Source organism: Drosophila suzukii, chromosome X, assembly GCF_043229965.1.
Source record: "Drosophila suzukii chromosome X, CBGP_Dsuzu_IsoJpt1.0, whole genome shotgun sequence".
Taxonomy (NCBI): Eukaryota; Metazoa; Arthropoda; class Insecta; order Diptera; family Drosophilidae; genus Drosophila; species Drosophila suzukii.
The window spans coordinates 18,402,682-18,419,348 of record NC_092084.1 but is presented as its reverse complement, the minus strand read 5'-3'; the positions used below and the strand labels follow the sequence as shown (position 1 = coordinate 18,419,348).

Sequence of the window (16,667 nt, the reverse complement as noted above, 5' to 3'; positions counted from 1 at the left end):
AATGATCTTTATTTTAATGGGAATTTAAAATAACCATCATACTCAATCAAGAAAATTAGCATATGTGTAACAGATCTATTGTTTATTTTGTTTTTGTTCAAAAACCCCTTCTTCAAGCTGTTGCACGTTTTTGAGAAGGGTATTCGGTAGCCGTCGAAAATTCATCAGCACAGCCGCAAGCCGGTTTTGAACCATAACGGCGAAACAGCTGCCAGACAAGAGAAGAGTACACTGCAAAAATAAATATCAAATCATTTCGGGTCTGTTAAAGTATTTTAATTTCATTGTATGAGTGATTCTGTGTGAAACGTATCGAGATGTTCATTATGGTCTCAAAACCATTATATATTTTTATCACTATATTATACCATTTATATAGTATACATACATACATGTACATATGTGTCATAAATATTTTAGAATCTCCTAGTTGTCTATTAACATATTCTCAATTATTCTTTAATAGCATTCGTTGTACGTTATCTTTATTTATCGAATATTGGTTTTTGTTTAAAAGTTATTATTTTAACATTAAAAATTTAATGTCTTATACAGAAATAAATCATAAAATCGGAAAAAAACCTATTAAGTTATTTTAAAAAACAATTATTTTGTTTTTTGATTATATTCTAGGATTTACAGTTCATAAAATTTATAATACAACATAATGAACTTTTTGATTTTTGATATTTACAGACTGCTTAAGCCACCACAGAGGTAGCAGTATTCTTGTTAGATTTGAAATACAAAGTCAATTTCATATAAAAATATACTACAGGGTTGTTTATTTTTAACATTCCCAATTGAACTAATTCTTTCCAGTGTAGACTATGCGTTTGCGCAACAGAGACGAATACACATGCACATTTGTAAGCTGCTCTCTTGCTTTTGCTCCCTCTCTCTGGCTTGCGGCATTTTTCCAGAGGCTGTGACTCAGTGCGCTTTTGTTGTTGTTGTCAATGATAAGCCCCGGTTCTCTCTCGACTTTTGTTTAAATTTATTTGTTTTTTTTTCGAGCCGGGGCTGGGCAGCGGCATAAACAAATATCGCAATTGTTATTGCAAATGCATTCCAATCGGGCAAATTGATATTTTTCGCCAGAATTCGGCTGATTTTTCATCGTATTTCGCGTTTGCCGGTCCTCGTCGTGCTATCTCGCTCGCACTCGGCTTTGCGAAAAACAAAAAACAAAAAGTGAAAGAGGGAAAGCCATTTTATGTTGTTGCTGCTATTATTGGATGTGCACACACATATGGCAATAAGTAACAATATGTAGACTTATTTATTTGCGCGCTTTTGTTGACTAATCTTTGTTTAAATAATTGCCTATTTCGAGCCAAAATGACGCATAAAAGGAAACGGCAACATACGGTGCGATAAGCAATGCAAAGGCGTGAGCGAGATGGCGCTAGAGAGAGCGCAGCATAAAAAGAAAACAACAAACGCACACACAGACAAACGAATACAGACACGCACACATGGTCAAAGGAGTGGCTCCAACGTCGGTGACGTCGCGCCCAGCCACAGCCCCCCGCCCCGCCCACTCCCTTCCTTCCCCACCCCTCTACCCATCTACCCCCATCCCTCTTCCTCTTTTGCCGCATTTGGTATTGCCATCTCGCTTTTTTGGCTTTATTTTGCTTTTCGGTCAAGCTAAAAAACTGAAATCAAAGAGGAGAGCCTGGAAATTGCAATTGTTAAAAAAAAAACAATTGCACATGCACTCTTTTCGGAAAAAATCAGAAATTCGAGCATGACCATAAAAAGGTGTGATCAAAAATACAAGACAGTACAAAAAAAATCTTTAAAATAATTCTGTTATAATTGTATTACCAAAAAGGTTCTTTAATATTTAAATATAATAATAATAATAATAATATAATTTGGTTTTAATTGTATTACCATAAAGGTTCTTTAATATTAAAATATAAAAATAATAATATAATAATTTTCTTTTAATTGTATTACCATAAAGATTCTTTAACATTAAAAAATAATAATAATAAAATAATAATTCTGTTTTAATTGTATTACCATAAAGGTTCTTAAATATTAAAATATATACAAATACCATTAATATAGATATAGATAGTTATACATAGATAAATTTAAAATTCAAAGAATTCTGTTATAAGATTATAAATACATAAAATTTATGTTTATTATGTTCTTAACTTAAAGAAAAAACCCATGGAAAATGTATTACTTTGTGACCCTACTCATAAAGTTTAAATTATGGTGACAAATTCCATAAAGATAAGTTGTAGAAAATTCCAGTCATAGAACTTCCAACGAATACAAGTTATTCTCATCGTTTTGTGTCCAAAATATTCGCCGACGTCATCGCGAAATTCCACATTCCCCAAGCCATGTCTTCTTCTTCTCTTCGTAGCTTTTCTTCAACGAAAAAAGAGAGATAGCGAGTGACACAATCTTATCTTGCAGACGGGTCTTTGGAAATTGCCCCGGCTAACGGTTTAAAGCATATAGCCAAGAATGGAGCCATTGCAAACTGATGGAAATTGGCTTCAAATTGCTCCGAATATGGTCAGTCGGCATTGGATTGTCGAGAGCCATCAACTAGTTCTACTTCTCCGCCCGAAGATCATCATTTCTTTCTCGAATGTGTTCATTATGTATTTGGTATTTAGCGTTGATCAGCCAGCTTTAATGGCCATAAAACGTGTCTTGGTTTGTGGGCCACATAACAGGCAACGAGATCTGGAAAAATGATGACAGTAGAAATGTTAAAGAAGTGTTCTAATAGAGATATCTGTTTGTAGCATCTCTGAAGTCTCTATAAATCTAGGAATATAATAATAATTTGACGTTTAATGAAATGTTTTTATAGTTATGTGATTGGATTCATTATATTTTAAAGATACCCTGTAGGATCCATGAATATTTGGAACCCAGCTGTCAGGATGGTAAAGAAGTGTTCTCTTAAAGATATCTGTTAGTTTAACATATTTAAAGTCTCTATATTACTAGGAATATAATTATATTTGGATCATTATATATATTTTAATAGATTTGAAAGAGTGGGAATGCTTCTTATAAAGATATATCTTTATTTATCATCTTTAAATCTAGAAAGATACTAATATTACGAGTTAGAACGATATATTTCAACAGATTTGTGAACCAATTCATTATTTCTGAAAGATGCCCTATAGGACCTTCGAATATTTGGAACCATTCTTTCCTCAACCCATTCTCTTCCAAGATCTTTAATACCAGCTTTAACCTTATTTGCTTTTCTCAAGTTCGTTGTTCGTCTGTTTTTTGTTTGATTATATTTTGGCAAGGCGACCGAAAAAATCGAAGAAATTTCCCCGGGCCAATGGCTTTGGCTTGGATAGTATTAACCTTGCGCCAGTGAGGTTACGTTGGATCGATCGCCAAGATAGAGATCGAGGGAGAGGGGGGTATGGAAACTAGAAATACTTAAATAGCCAAAAACGCGTTGATGTTGACTTTGAAACCGCTATAAAACAAAAAGATACAAAAAAAAATAAACAGCAACATACTGTAGCCATGATCAACGACCTTTCTCCAAAAGTACGTAACTCGTCACGTTTTCTACACTCACACACATCAACGTCAAAATAAATAAAATAAACAAGTTAAGCGACTTGGGCCAAAGCCATTGTCAAGGTCATTGAATGTGAAAATTTTCGTACATTTTTCGCAATTAATTTGTTTTCTTCCATTTTCATTAATTTCCATCGTGGCTTGCCATTAACATGCACGCACTGCCAGGGTTGCCACCCCTTCCACCATATATCCCATATCTTTCTTGTTATTTTATTTGGATTTTTGTATTTTACCAGCTGGCATTGCAGTTAACCGCTTTTGGTCATCTTAAAGTTGCAAATACATTTTCACCCGGGCCTTTTTGGCCATTTCGGCATCGCAACGCAATTGGAGAGAAAAATACAGCCATTAATTGCCGTCTTAATTAGTTTGCGTGCACAGACACGATGGGAAAAGTGAGGGGATGCGAGTTTGGGATCGTGCGTTTGAAGTAGTTTGCAGTCGGGGGAGTTAAGCACCCGAAAGCCCAAGGCCATGAACGGTTAGTTTGGCTAAAAAGGCGAAAAAACGTTTGAAGAAATCTCAGCCGAGGCCTCCAATCCACAGCCCTGGCCAAAAAGCTATCGTACAATCTCAAATCAACCGATTTTTTTTTACAACCTACAAAGAAAATATTTCTTTTAATTATTAAAATGATTTTTAATGATTGATAAATTAAATATAAAAATAAATACATATGAATTAAAAGATTAAAAAGATTATTTTTACTTATGAACGTAAGGATTTTCATTATAGATCCATTATAATAGCTCATTTATTATTCTGTGAGACTCGAATTTAATATTTTTGAATCTTTTGGGTTCTTATCGAAACCAACTACAGTTAATCCATCATCATATTAAGTCATATTTGTCTTTCAAATTAAATCTATATATAGCTCATCAGTTGCTAATATTCTGGCCCCGACTGTTGCCATAAAATCATCACTTGCTCCAAAAGAAATCTCCATGAGTGCTGTAAAATAATCAAGAGCCCAAGTATCTAGTACGTTTCGGAGTTAATCGTGCTTGCTTTCGCGCGATCCGCGATATAAATGCCAACACGAATTTATGTTAATGTAATAATGCTAAATCGCCGAATTCCACACCGCTGCTAATTGCTCCGTTAATTGCCCATCGCGCTGCATTGCCGACATTGTTGCACCTGTCGCTGATTCGCAATTACGCCCACCTGTCGGAAAATGTCTGAAATTGTCGGAAAATGTGTGAGTTGCAGACGCTCCGGGAAAGTGAAAGATATGAATTATTTCGCATTTCATTTGGGTTTTTCGTTTGTTGCGATTTTGGCGTGCTTTTCGCAAGATTTCACCCGATTTCAGTGGGTGGCGAGACAGCTTTATCTGCCTACACAGAAAAAGTATCTTAAGATCGCCAAACAAAAACTAGATCTTAGCCTACAGGTCAAGAAAAATTATTTAATTTGGATAATAAAAGATAATAATATTATGTTCCATTTATTTATTTCCAAAAAAATATAATATTTTATAATATTATACTCGATATAAAGAATTATATTTAAGATCTAGTGATTAGTACAATTTCAATTGGTTTATTTTGGTAGAAAATAATATAAACAATCAGCACTAGCAGTATCAAATTTATTCTCCACAGTTAATTTCGTATAATATGTAAGGCAATCTCAAAAACAAATTACTGCTAATAAAAATATGCAAGTGAACTTTCAGTGAACTGGTTAAATTGCTTGAACTTTTATAACGCAGTAAAGCCTCTTTAGCACGAACTACAAATAAAAAACATTTTTGAATATTTTAAAAAAAAAATTAAATTCAAACATGTTTTAAAAACTAAATGGTAAAATATTTCTAGGCTTAGGATATTTTTAAATATTAACAATTTTTGTTCAAGTGTCAAAGCTTTCTTTCTTTTTGAATTTGTTATTTATATGCTTTAAATAGTTAGAGGTTTTTGAGTTTAGGATTCAAGTTACACAAGCTCAACTGTAAGTTCTCGGTAGCACATTAAAGTTTATTTATAGTACTCTGTCTCATGGCAATTGATCAATAAAATAGTTGACTGTGCAGGGTGAAGAAGAAAAAGTTTCATTGAGTCATTTAGTTGGGCTACCAGACACAGCCACTACACCAAGCTCACACCCATTTAGTGTTATTATAGGGAGGGCTGGAGGAGCCAGCCTCTCAGACTGAAAGGTGCAAGACACACATAGTTACAGCTGCGGTCAAAATAATTGTTTCTATAAAAACTTTTAACAAAATGCTAATAAATATATGTTTTTTAGGTTTCTATAAAAAATATTTCACATTCGAAACATAAAATCTTAGTTTCTTATCATATTGAAAATTAAACATCAACAGCGTGTTTTTTATTTAAGGACCTGACCTCGAGCCGGCAAACACTCCAATATATCATTGAAAAATTCGTCACAACCTACAAAAAATAAAAATTTCAAAGATAATTTTTCATATATCATCATATATTATTATTTAAAATGAGACATTATTAAATAAAGTAGTAGTCCTAACTCAAAAATTCAAAATATATTTATTTCTTAATGTAAAAAATCATCACGAGTGGCTGTTGCTAACATTCTGTGCGCAACTGTACCCACATAGCTCAGTTCGAAAGACAGACCCCTCGCATCTCTCAACCTATCTCCTTCGACTCTTTAGTTGCTTTCTTGACTTGTTTATTGCGGCGTCAGCTTTGGCGAGACTTTATATTTTTTCTTTTTTTTTTTGTATTTTTGTATCCAACTGCAGCAGCTGGTTTTCGTGCTTTTTGTTGCTGTTGTCGCATCTGATTAGCGCCAAGTAAAGCTGTTTCGAGCTGGCAATGAAAGAAATGTGGGCAAAAAAGTAGCGAAAACCACACGTCGCTCAGTCTCACGTGGGTGCCGAGGTCTACAGAGGCAGAAACTTGTAATCAGTCTTCGGAACTTCAGAAGCTGTGGAGACGGGGCATTAAAGATGGTGAGATTGGGGTAGGAAATGTGGAGTCTATATGCATAGCATATGTGTTCCTCACAAGTAATTGCATAATTTCTATATAGGATCTTAAACAGGGTTTATCATTCGTATTATTGTAACATTTTGACCTCGCATAATAGTATAATATTCGGAACTCAATAAGAAGTGGAGACAAGGTATTAAAGGTTGTGAAATTGGGGTAGGAAATGTCCTCCATACTTAGAACTTCAAATTTTTATTCATATCTTTAAGACTTAAATAGACAAAAGATTCCATTAAAAAATTTTTAACTTTTTAATACATTTGAAAACACATTTCCTGCTGGATTCTGTAAGACTCCAAAAATAACTCTGTTAGGCAGTGATGTGATCCATTTTTGCGTGCTTTCCATAATTTTATGCACATAAATTAAGCGTATTTTGTTACATTAATTTTGGCTTAGTCCAAAACAGGGCCAAAACAACCGCAATCTCAGTCGAAGTGACCGTCGACGTCTTGCATTTATAAGGTTAGAGCAACATATTTGCATGGTGAAGTAACTAACATACACAGTGATCGGATCTACAGTGGGTTCTGCCTTATAAATATAGGTTCGCTAAAAATGCTAAGATTTTCTCATCTAAAAACTGTGATGATTCGTAAATAGTATTCATAACAGGATTGGTATTTTCTGAACATATTACTTTTTATTCGTGAAGCTGGAGGAATAACAGTGTTTGTTATTAATGAATGTGTTGTTTTTTTGACCCAGCCTTCACTGTATTTTGCGAAATCGGAACCAAAGAATGTGGGTTGCAAAAAACTAAAACCTAATAGTGGTTTTTAATGAAATTTTGAATGTACACTCGTGTGTACAGATGGTGAGTGCGCAATGTTTAATTGTTTGTAGGCCCACATCGACGCACACCCACTTCCCATTCTGATTCCCTTTCCCATTCCTGGGGTTCTACATTTTTCTGTTGTCTTCTGCTTTTCGCAGGGTTGGCCCGTTGCGGTCTACTGCCATCAGCTGGGCGTTGCATGTGTGTGCGTGAGAGCAACGTCAATTAAATAAAACAGAAACAAGAACAATAAAATGGGAACAAGGGACCGAAGCGCAGAATACCCTTATAGATCAATAACTTCCATTCTGCTAGTGCGACAGACACCAAACTTTACATGATCCACTGAAATGGTATAATACATAAAGCTACCAAGTTTCGTAACATTCGAATCTGTAACAACCGAGTTACAATAGTTTGGAAGAATCTGTACTACGAAAATAGTCCCCAAGCATTATATTTAACGAAAATATTTCCAAATTTCAATGTTGTCCCATACATTTACTCCATTTAATAGTACCATTGTTTCAAAAAGGGTATAAAAAACATTGCCGACAATGAAAAATTCAAATAAAGATGCCATTTTTGTGGCGCTTTCTACCTCTAATTACACAAATTGAAAAGAGCACACGTGAGCTTTGCTTTTTTTTTCTTTTGTGGGTGTGTACTGACACACGTGTGTGCATCCAGGACCGGCCACGCCCAGATTCCGGGCAGATATACCACCCCGCCCCCAGGAGTCCGCCGGAATCCGGATTGAGCCGACCGTAAAGCGGAAAGCATTGCGTGAGGCCCCGAATCGCATAATGCTCGAGGTACTTAGGCCCAGATCGTGCCAAGCAGATAGTTAAATCCAGACCCGCCTCTTTCCAGTGGGTGCGACATGCAAGGAACTCATTTTAGAACCCATCCAAGTTTTACAATCCAACATAAACATAGCATAATCTTGTAAAAATAGAGGGTTCCCTAATGATGCAATTTCATTTGCTAGAGGGTTCCTACAAAGTTTAAAAGATTATAAAACTTTTTTGATATCATAACTATTTATCATATTAATACAAAGTGCAGTAAAAGTTCGACTGCATTTAAAAACTTGTATACTTGAGTTATTTCAGTTGCAACTTGTAATGCAGTCTGTTAATGAACTTGAGAGAACTTTTTCAAACAGGTTTGCGTGAATAATAAATGATAAATTAACGTTGGGGTTGGGGAAACATTTTAATTTATATGAAACGTGTGGGATTGGAGTTTATTGCACAGTTTGGTTGGGAAACTGTAATTGCACAGGTATTGCATTTAATAAAACTCATAATAAAATCTGTGCTAACGGACATAAATAAAATTTCCTAATAAGCCAACAAATGTTGAACAAGTGAGTAATACTTGTTAGTTTAATATTTCATTGGTTTCTAGTTAAAGATAAAAATAAGCCTTTTTTCCCCGAGATTAGTTATCGTGTAGAGTTAGTCATAAATACTTGTTATTGAAATTAGTTAATGAACAACACAGTTTTGATGTGGTAAGTAAATTTTTGTTGGGTGAATCTTAATATGAGCTCTGTTTTTTTTATCCAATTTGGTTTTCTTTTTTTAAGAACTGTGTTCTTCAAGATAGAACTGCTAAGTGATTAAGTAATCAAGTTTTCGGGTGAATGTGAATTGTTTTCTTCTCCATCTCCTGCATGATTTCTTTGGGCTCCGAAAAATTAGCATTATCAGTAGAATAAAGCCTGAACTTATTGCTCATACCACTATCTTTAAGCCCTTATCCTCTTCCTTTTTTTCACTCTCATGCGGGTTGATTGGAAAACAATCTCATTGGCGCCCAACGCCTCTGTTATCAGGCCCATAAACACTATTATACTGACGGACACGTAGGCCCATTACCATTTACCAACAGCCAATAAATAATAATGAAATATATAAGTGCGTGAAACTGTGTATTTATTTCAATAGCGTTTAACTAAATTGCTGATAAGGCAGCGCCGAAAGTAAATATGTGTAAGTATAGGCGATAGCTCGGAATAAGTTGAGGCTGAGTCAGAAAAACTGGCACCTGACCGATCCAAATCGCTATAACCGATCTTGGGCGATAGCTCCAAAGTTATGTAGGTGTGACGCAGCTATATAGATTTCCAACAAGATGGTGACTCATCCGGATTCCAGATGACTTTCAGAGTGGGAAAACTAGATGGATTACCGGTTTAAGGCAAGTTCTTGTATAAACCCTTAGTAATATAAATAGTAACATTCTAAATTTTAAAATAGTTTTCTTATAACAAACGATATATTAAAAAAAAAAATAATTGAGTTAAAAAAACATTCGTAAATTAGTTTGTTCATTGAAAACCTTATGGAATCCCAAGTTAGGTAATCCCAAGTTCCCCCAACTTAATATAGGGTTTCCTAAACGTGCCCAGTCATCCTTTCGAACTTTTGAGTGATATACGTATGCTTATATACAAATGTATCTTACCTATGAGTCACAAGTTCGACTTACGTCCAGCTCAAAGCCGATTCCGTGTTTTTGAAATGAATCATCACCTCCAAAACGTAAAGTACACTTATTCGTTGGCGTTGCTTTGCATATGAAACAGCAAAAAAATTGTAATAATAAAAAATCCGAGGGATAAACATGTTGATGGCGAAAAGAAAACCAAATCCATAATAAAATAACACAAGACCTGGCAAAATAACAACAATAGGCAAAACTTAAACGGGTTGAACGGTAAACCCACGAAATAGGTAAAAATAAAAATATAAACCGAATCCCGCTCGGAACGAAAAAATTATAAATAATTGAGCTGGGAGAACCGTTTAGCATAAAAACACACAAACAACCCAGAAACGACGATGATGATCGTGGCTATCTTAATGATAATAATGGCCATGATCATCGGAAACCGTTTGGCGATCTCTTGGAAAGCATAAACACCTGCCCAACAACAAAGTAGAGAAGTAGTAGTACACTCGAAATGGAGAACAAATGTAGAAAACAAAATGATTTAAAAGGTAATATACGCCCCAATAAAGTAATATTTATTATTTCGAATTTCAACTTAAAACTTCCTTGTAATCTTATTTATTTTTGAAGTACAATTTCAATTGTAAGAGATTTCTATGTTCTTAGAGTTACTTGAGAATTATTAAAAAAAAAGTTCCTAAAAAGTATCTATCTATTTAAAAAAATTTTTAATTTTAAAATGATTTTAATTTTTGATTTCATTATTTATAAATGTACGCACATTTTTAAGAGTTTTAGCTTTTATACATATAAAATATAAATCTTTTAGGACCATTTTTGAACTTTTTTATAAGTGTAAGTAGAGGAAGAGGGGAGAAAAAGTCCAAGAACAGTCCGCCCATTGTTGACAGTTACGTTTGAAATTGCCAGGCCGTTTGGAAAGAGAATGGAAGAAGAAATAAGAAGAGAGGAAGAAAGAGGGAGAACATAACAGAAGCAGAAAAAGAAACAGAAACAGAAGCAAAAGCAGCGGCACAAGATCCAAAAAAAACAAAACTTGTTTCCCACCAACGGAAGAAAAAAAAGTCCAGATAACATTAGAGCTCAGAAAATTAGTATCGCAAAAATAAGAAGTTCTATAAATGGAACCCCTATAAATATGAAAACAATCATGTCATTGATAAGATATGTGATCACATAAATATTGCTGAAGAAAAAAAATGTTTAACTCATAGGGGACCCTTTTTTCAGAGATATCAAGACGGAAACTTACAGAAAAGAGGTCTTTATAAGTATAATCTTGAGAGAACACCCATTGTTTAATGTATTTATTTTATTAACTGATAATATAATATAAAAAACCAAGACCTTTTCTAGCTCCTCAACCCCAAGCGTGCCTAACAATTTCAAATGATGGTAGAAGAATAGGTTTATGGACCGTCTGGAAATGGAGACCCCCATTCGGAATGTAAAAAATTCTTTATGTCGATCCGTAATGAAAGTCAGTTGTTAACGGAAGAATTCAAATGAATCGCGACACTAGCCCAATATTACCAGATATTTGGGTGACTTTTCACTTTCGCAATGCCTACATATAATACCATAAAACGAGACGAGTCCGAGGGTATTTAGTGCGTACAAATGACATCCGAATAAATTCGCTAAAGACATAAAAACTTGGGAGAAAGAGCAGGGCAGGCAAACACACACACTCAATACACAATGTCAACGTTTTTGGCATTTTTTATTTAATTTCGTATAATTTATTTGGGGTTCCAGCAGCACACACACATTATTGTATATACTATATATTATATACTATATACACCAGTTGAAGCCATTGACATTGAGCTGTCGCTGCCCGTTTTTGGCCGTTGGCATTTTGAATGGAAAACGAGCATCAACAAAAAAAAAAAGCCAAGCTTTTATCGGTTTTATCCCAAAAATGTACATCCAACAAATGTCCAAAAACAACAAAAACCAATCAATCGATGTTGTTTGTGTCTGTGTGTGCTTGAGTGCCGAAATGTAACGAAGTATTTTCTAAAAACTGAAACTAAAAAGCGGAAACTCAATATGTTGCCCATATGCAATGGCTCGTAGGCGTAACCATACGTAATCCCAGAGTCGAACCCCTCACCTGCAGCTTTAGGGATAGATGTTTGTACATATATGTTCTATATGGCGTTGCATCCGCCGTTTTACTATCTCAGGAAATCAACAAAAAAAAAACTAGAAAACACATGACCATGTATTCGATTTATATAATTTTACCAAATTTGGTCAACTGAATCGACAGTTGTTGTGTTTTTGGCAAGACTGTATATAAAGCCACTGTAGTATAGAAATGCGGGTTAATTGTAATCTAATTGAACTATTATAAATCCTTAAATTCAATTAAGATACTGTTTTTTTACTTTTCTTTTTCAAGTATCTACCATATCAGATATTCACCTACTAGGTAGCTCTATTTTATCCATTCAAATCTTTTTTATTACTCAAATCTTCAACTCCCAATCTCCTGATCTTCTTTGCATTCTAGATATCAAAATTCGTTATCATCTTTTACATTTGTTACATAAGAAGCTTTTTAAATCTAATCCAACTATAATCAATCTTTAAATTAATTTATGGTACTGCTTTGTTGTATTTTCCCTTTCAAGTACGTACATACCATATCAGATATTCGATCTATTAGGTAACTCTATTTTATCCAATGGCCAAACCGTTGGTCACTCAAATCTTCAAATCAGGCATTTATCTCCGGATCTCCCTTGCATTTAAATGCCAAAATTCGTTACTTTTCGTCCGTTTGTTCACATAAAAACGGCAAATGGACAATGCCACAAAAGAAGATCAAGTTAAAGCCGTTAACGGTTTTAAGGCGTAAAGAAAGGGGCAAGGGGAAGTGGAAGACGAACATGACTTTCACTAGCTAATTAGAATTTCAGTGATGGCTCGCCAAAAGAAATGCAACAACAACAAAAACAGCATGACAGTTTTATTTTTAGTGTTCAATTATTAGGCAAATTTTTGCGAAAGTCATTTTGGAATACCGTTGACTGACCACTGCACTCAGAAATAGGAAGAGACACAGAGAGAAAGGGGTTTACGATCTTGTGACACTAATCTAAAAAGTTGGATCAAGTTAATCGATTGGCCAAAATGCTATTTTCATAATCATAACCAAAAAAAAAAAGGGTTAAGTATACTTGTTATCTATAGAAGCCAATTCTGATCATTAGTCCCTTAAAAAGGTATTAAAATTGACCTTTTATTGGTTCGGTGTTTATGTATTTCTTAAGTCAGGAACCATCTGGAAAACCCGTTGCCGAGACCCTCATCTAGCTGTATGTGGGTCTTGCTTATAGGGTTTTTCTCTCGTACGTTGCATGAGCGTCTCAATTTTCCAGCTATGCTGCATACCCGACCTAAACAAACATTTTTCCCATTTTCCTGTTTTCCATCTTTCTGCTAAATTTGCATATGGCTTAAATGGATGTTTGTGGGTTTTTCTGTCATGTTTGATGGGCCTTTTAACCGAACTTTATGGGGGTAATATGCATACACTTAAGGTTCGCTTAAAGGTTCCTAAAATTTCATATTATAATATTAAGTACTATGATATTATATTGTTTTATTGTTATTTAACAGTCTTTAGTATTAGCTTATTTTTATTTAATAGTCTGTTTTATAGTTCCTAAAACTTCATATTATAATATTAATTTATTATATTAGCTTATTTTCATTTAACAGTCTTTATTATTAGCTTACTTTTATTTAATAGTCTGTTTTATAGTTCCTAAACGTTTATATTATAATATTAAGTTCTATAATATTATATTATCTTATTTTTATTTACTAGTCTGTTTTGCAGTATTCTTGACATCTGGTAATTTTTCTCTGGAATTCATCGCCAATAATTTATTATGAATATCAGCAATTGATGATTCATCTATGAGATCACAGAGGCAATTAATGAATGAATAAGTTTTGGGAAATACAATGATCGGCAAAGAGAGCAGACAGGCAAGTATAAAGGGGTTTCAAAATTGTTTAATGGTCTGTTTTAACTATATTAAATCGGAGAAACAATGTATCTAATGGATTTCCCCCATTTCCCCCTAACTTGAGCATATGTTATCACGCTTTTCGGAGACTGTAAACAGACCGCAACAAATTGCATTTCCATTTCAGCATTTTTGAAAAAAAAAAACGAAAAGAAAACGAAAAATGCAATTTGCTCCAATGCATTTCAGTTAAAAATTTAATGAAAATAAAATAAAATCAAAGCCCATGACTCATCACGGATTTGCACTCTTGATTTATTTACTTTTTTTTGTTTTCGGGTACTTTTCCAACATTTTGTGAAAGTGACACGTGCTGCGTCCCTTTCTGCGAAATTTTTGGCAAAAATGAAAAAAATTAAATAAAATAAGGATGATGATTCACCCGGATGTGGAGGATAACATAGGGTGTTAGGGTAGGGTACACATGTATGATATAGGGGTGGGTGCCGTTACAATTGCCACCCCAAATGGGAATGCGCAGGGCAGGACAACAGACAGTTCAGGGTTGGGATTTCGATTGAAATCGGCTATTGGGATATAACGCACTGGAAATTGTAAATATTATTATATCTAAGATTGTGGGATTTACCATATATCCTTAAAAAGATATTATAATAATCTCTTTAAAACTGAAGATTTATTCTTAAAAGGGTATTTTAAATATATTTTTAATTTAAAGTTTAGTTTTTATTTCAAAAAGTTATTATATTTTTTAGGTATATGACCATTTTCTTATTTAGGAATTCTTAACCTATATATCTTTTTAAATTTTTGAGATCTGTTGGAAATGGGATTGCTAAACCTATATCATTGTTATAATAAGGCTTTCCTTTCTTTCAGTGCATCTGCTTATGGGATTGGCATTGCCGAAAATGAGGGTCGCACCGCAGTGGCTCAACCTTGAACCCCGGACACCCGCCACTGGGTTATTCGTGGGTTCGGGGTGGGTGGTTCCTTGGTGCAGTGGTGTTCCGTCCTGGGCCAACATTTGGGTAAGGGGTGAAATCAGCTGTTGTCAATTGTGGTGGTTCCGCATTCAGTTTTCAGTATTCTGTTTTCAGGGCATTACTGATTACTGGTGGTGGCAATTCCGTTGACTAATCACTCCCAGCCTCAAAAGACTAAGTACACCCGGTCTCTTTCCGGCTGTATTCTCCCCCAAAAAAAGAGTATATCTCTATATGTAATCCCAAAATTCAAGATAAGGCGAAACAGAAGAATTAATGTGTTACCCATATGCACTGCAGATCCATTTTATATGGGTGTGTGTCTGCCAATGCATTAAATAACACAACTCAAGAGGCCTTCTCTGTTTTTCCCGATAAAGTCAAGTATACAACGCCCTACCCTCTTTTCTTTTCTTTTCTTTCTTTTTTTTTCTTTTCCCTTCTCGAAAAACTCTTTAAAATTGCATTCGAAGTGGGAACGGCAAAGAACTTCGACCCTATACTCAGAGAAGTCGTTAACCCTATGAGTAACCCCAAGAATGATCTTAAATTCACTTATAACACTTTCGTATCTCAAGTAGAGCACAAATTATAAGACTTTCGCTTTAATAATTTTTTAAAGATATGTATCCCTTTTAATCTCTCACTTACCTATCCAGAAATTAAGTAACTTAAGCCATAAGTTATAAATCAAAACCCAATTATCTGATTTCTTATACTTATACTTTTAATAAAGGAAAAGGTTTTCTTTTTGGCTTAATTTTCTTTATCAAAACTCCATCTAGGGATGATTGTAATTGGTATACAGAGGGTTAAGACTCTGTTGTTCCCACGTAGCCGGGGGTGTTAATTTATGACAGTGGAAAACTGGGCGTGGCTGGCAAACACTTCGGTCGCCAAGCCAAAAAAGGCAAGGATATGAACTGAACAATTGAAGAACAAAACACAAAATCGTAAAAGTAAGAGCGTGAAAAAATGGCAAAATCAAAGGGTTGCACTCGATTCTTGTGAGTCACCAAAGTCGCCAATTTGATCCGCCCAACCCTTTGAATTCCATATACTACAATAGTCAGGTGCTTCTGTATCACGGTAAAAAAAAAAACTATTTTGATTAGACATATCGGTTTCTTTCTGGTTTTCCTTAACTTATCAGCAGTAAAAAATATATAACACTTAAAAACCCACATATTGCTCGATTTCTAGCGGTAAAAATGTGTTCCCTTGAGACGGTGTCGTTTTTTAGTTCTATTCAGCTCTAGAGCAACCATAGACTAGAAAAAAAAACCACTGCTCTAAAGAATGTTGCAATTGTAAGGTGCAATAACATGAAAAATGGTGTGTAATAGGTATTTAATTTATTGTCTTGGATTAATGATTATTTCTGGGTATCAAATGGTATAACTATATTTACCTATATTTTGGTTTGAATAATAAACTGTATTAACCAAATCTTCGAGTTTATTTATAAAATGTACTTCTTCATATATGGTTTTAATGGTCCCACTGTCAGAGGAAGCTCATCTCCATACCAGATATGTATTTTATGCTATATACACTTGATCAGTCACTCGAACGGAAACGGAGGCGATTACGAATGCCGGTCGCAACGCAGATCGCAGAAGAGGGAGAAATAAAAGGGAAAAGATACCAAATGGAGTTGAAAACGAAATGAGAAATGGTTTTATACGCTCGACAGGCGATCGAAAATCGTTAATATTCAAATCGCATCGTCGGAGGACCTTAGCAGGTAGACGTCGCTTCATAAATCGATTCGACATTCGATTTAAGACTCGCGACCAATTCTTTTACCATAAGCGGGGCTTTA

General features: G+C 34.6%; 2 long non-coding RNA genes across 8 annotated transcripts; one reads left to right on the top strand and one right to left on the bottom strand.

Moving 5' to 3' along the window:
• Positions 1-2,666: 2,666 nt before the first annotated feature.
• LOC139353502 (uncharacterized) lies at positions 2,667-10,220 on the bottom strand. Its single transcript, XR_011604808.1, has 2 exons — positions 9,111-10,220; positions 2,667-2,721 (listed from the first exon to the last, which is right to left on the bottom strand). It is a non-coding gene; the product is annotated as an uncharacterized lncRNA (long non-coding RNA).
• Positions 6,216-15,603, top strand: LOC118878402 (uncharacterized). Of its 7 annotated transcripts, none has more exons than XR_010654807.2 (5): positions 6,234-6,544; positions 7,521-8,734; positions 13,691-13,854; positions 14,736-14,887; positions 14,957-15,603. It is a non-coding gene; the product is annotated as an uncharacterized lncRNA (long non-coding RNA). The 7 variants fall into 7 exon arrangements; XR_010654804.2 differs by having other exon boundaries at positions 6,235-6,544; positions 14,943-15,603; XR_011604804.1 differs by having other exon boundaries at positions 6,222-6,544; positions 13,703-13,854; positions 14,736-15,603.
• The last annotated feature ends 1,064 nt before the right edge of the window (positions 15,604-16,667 follow it).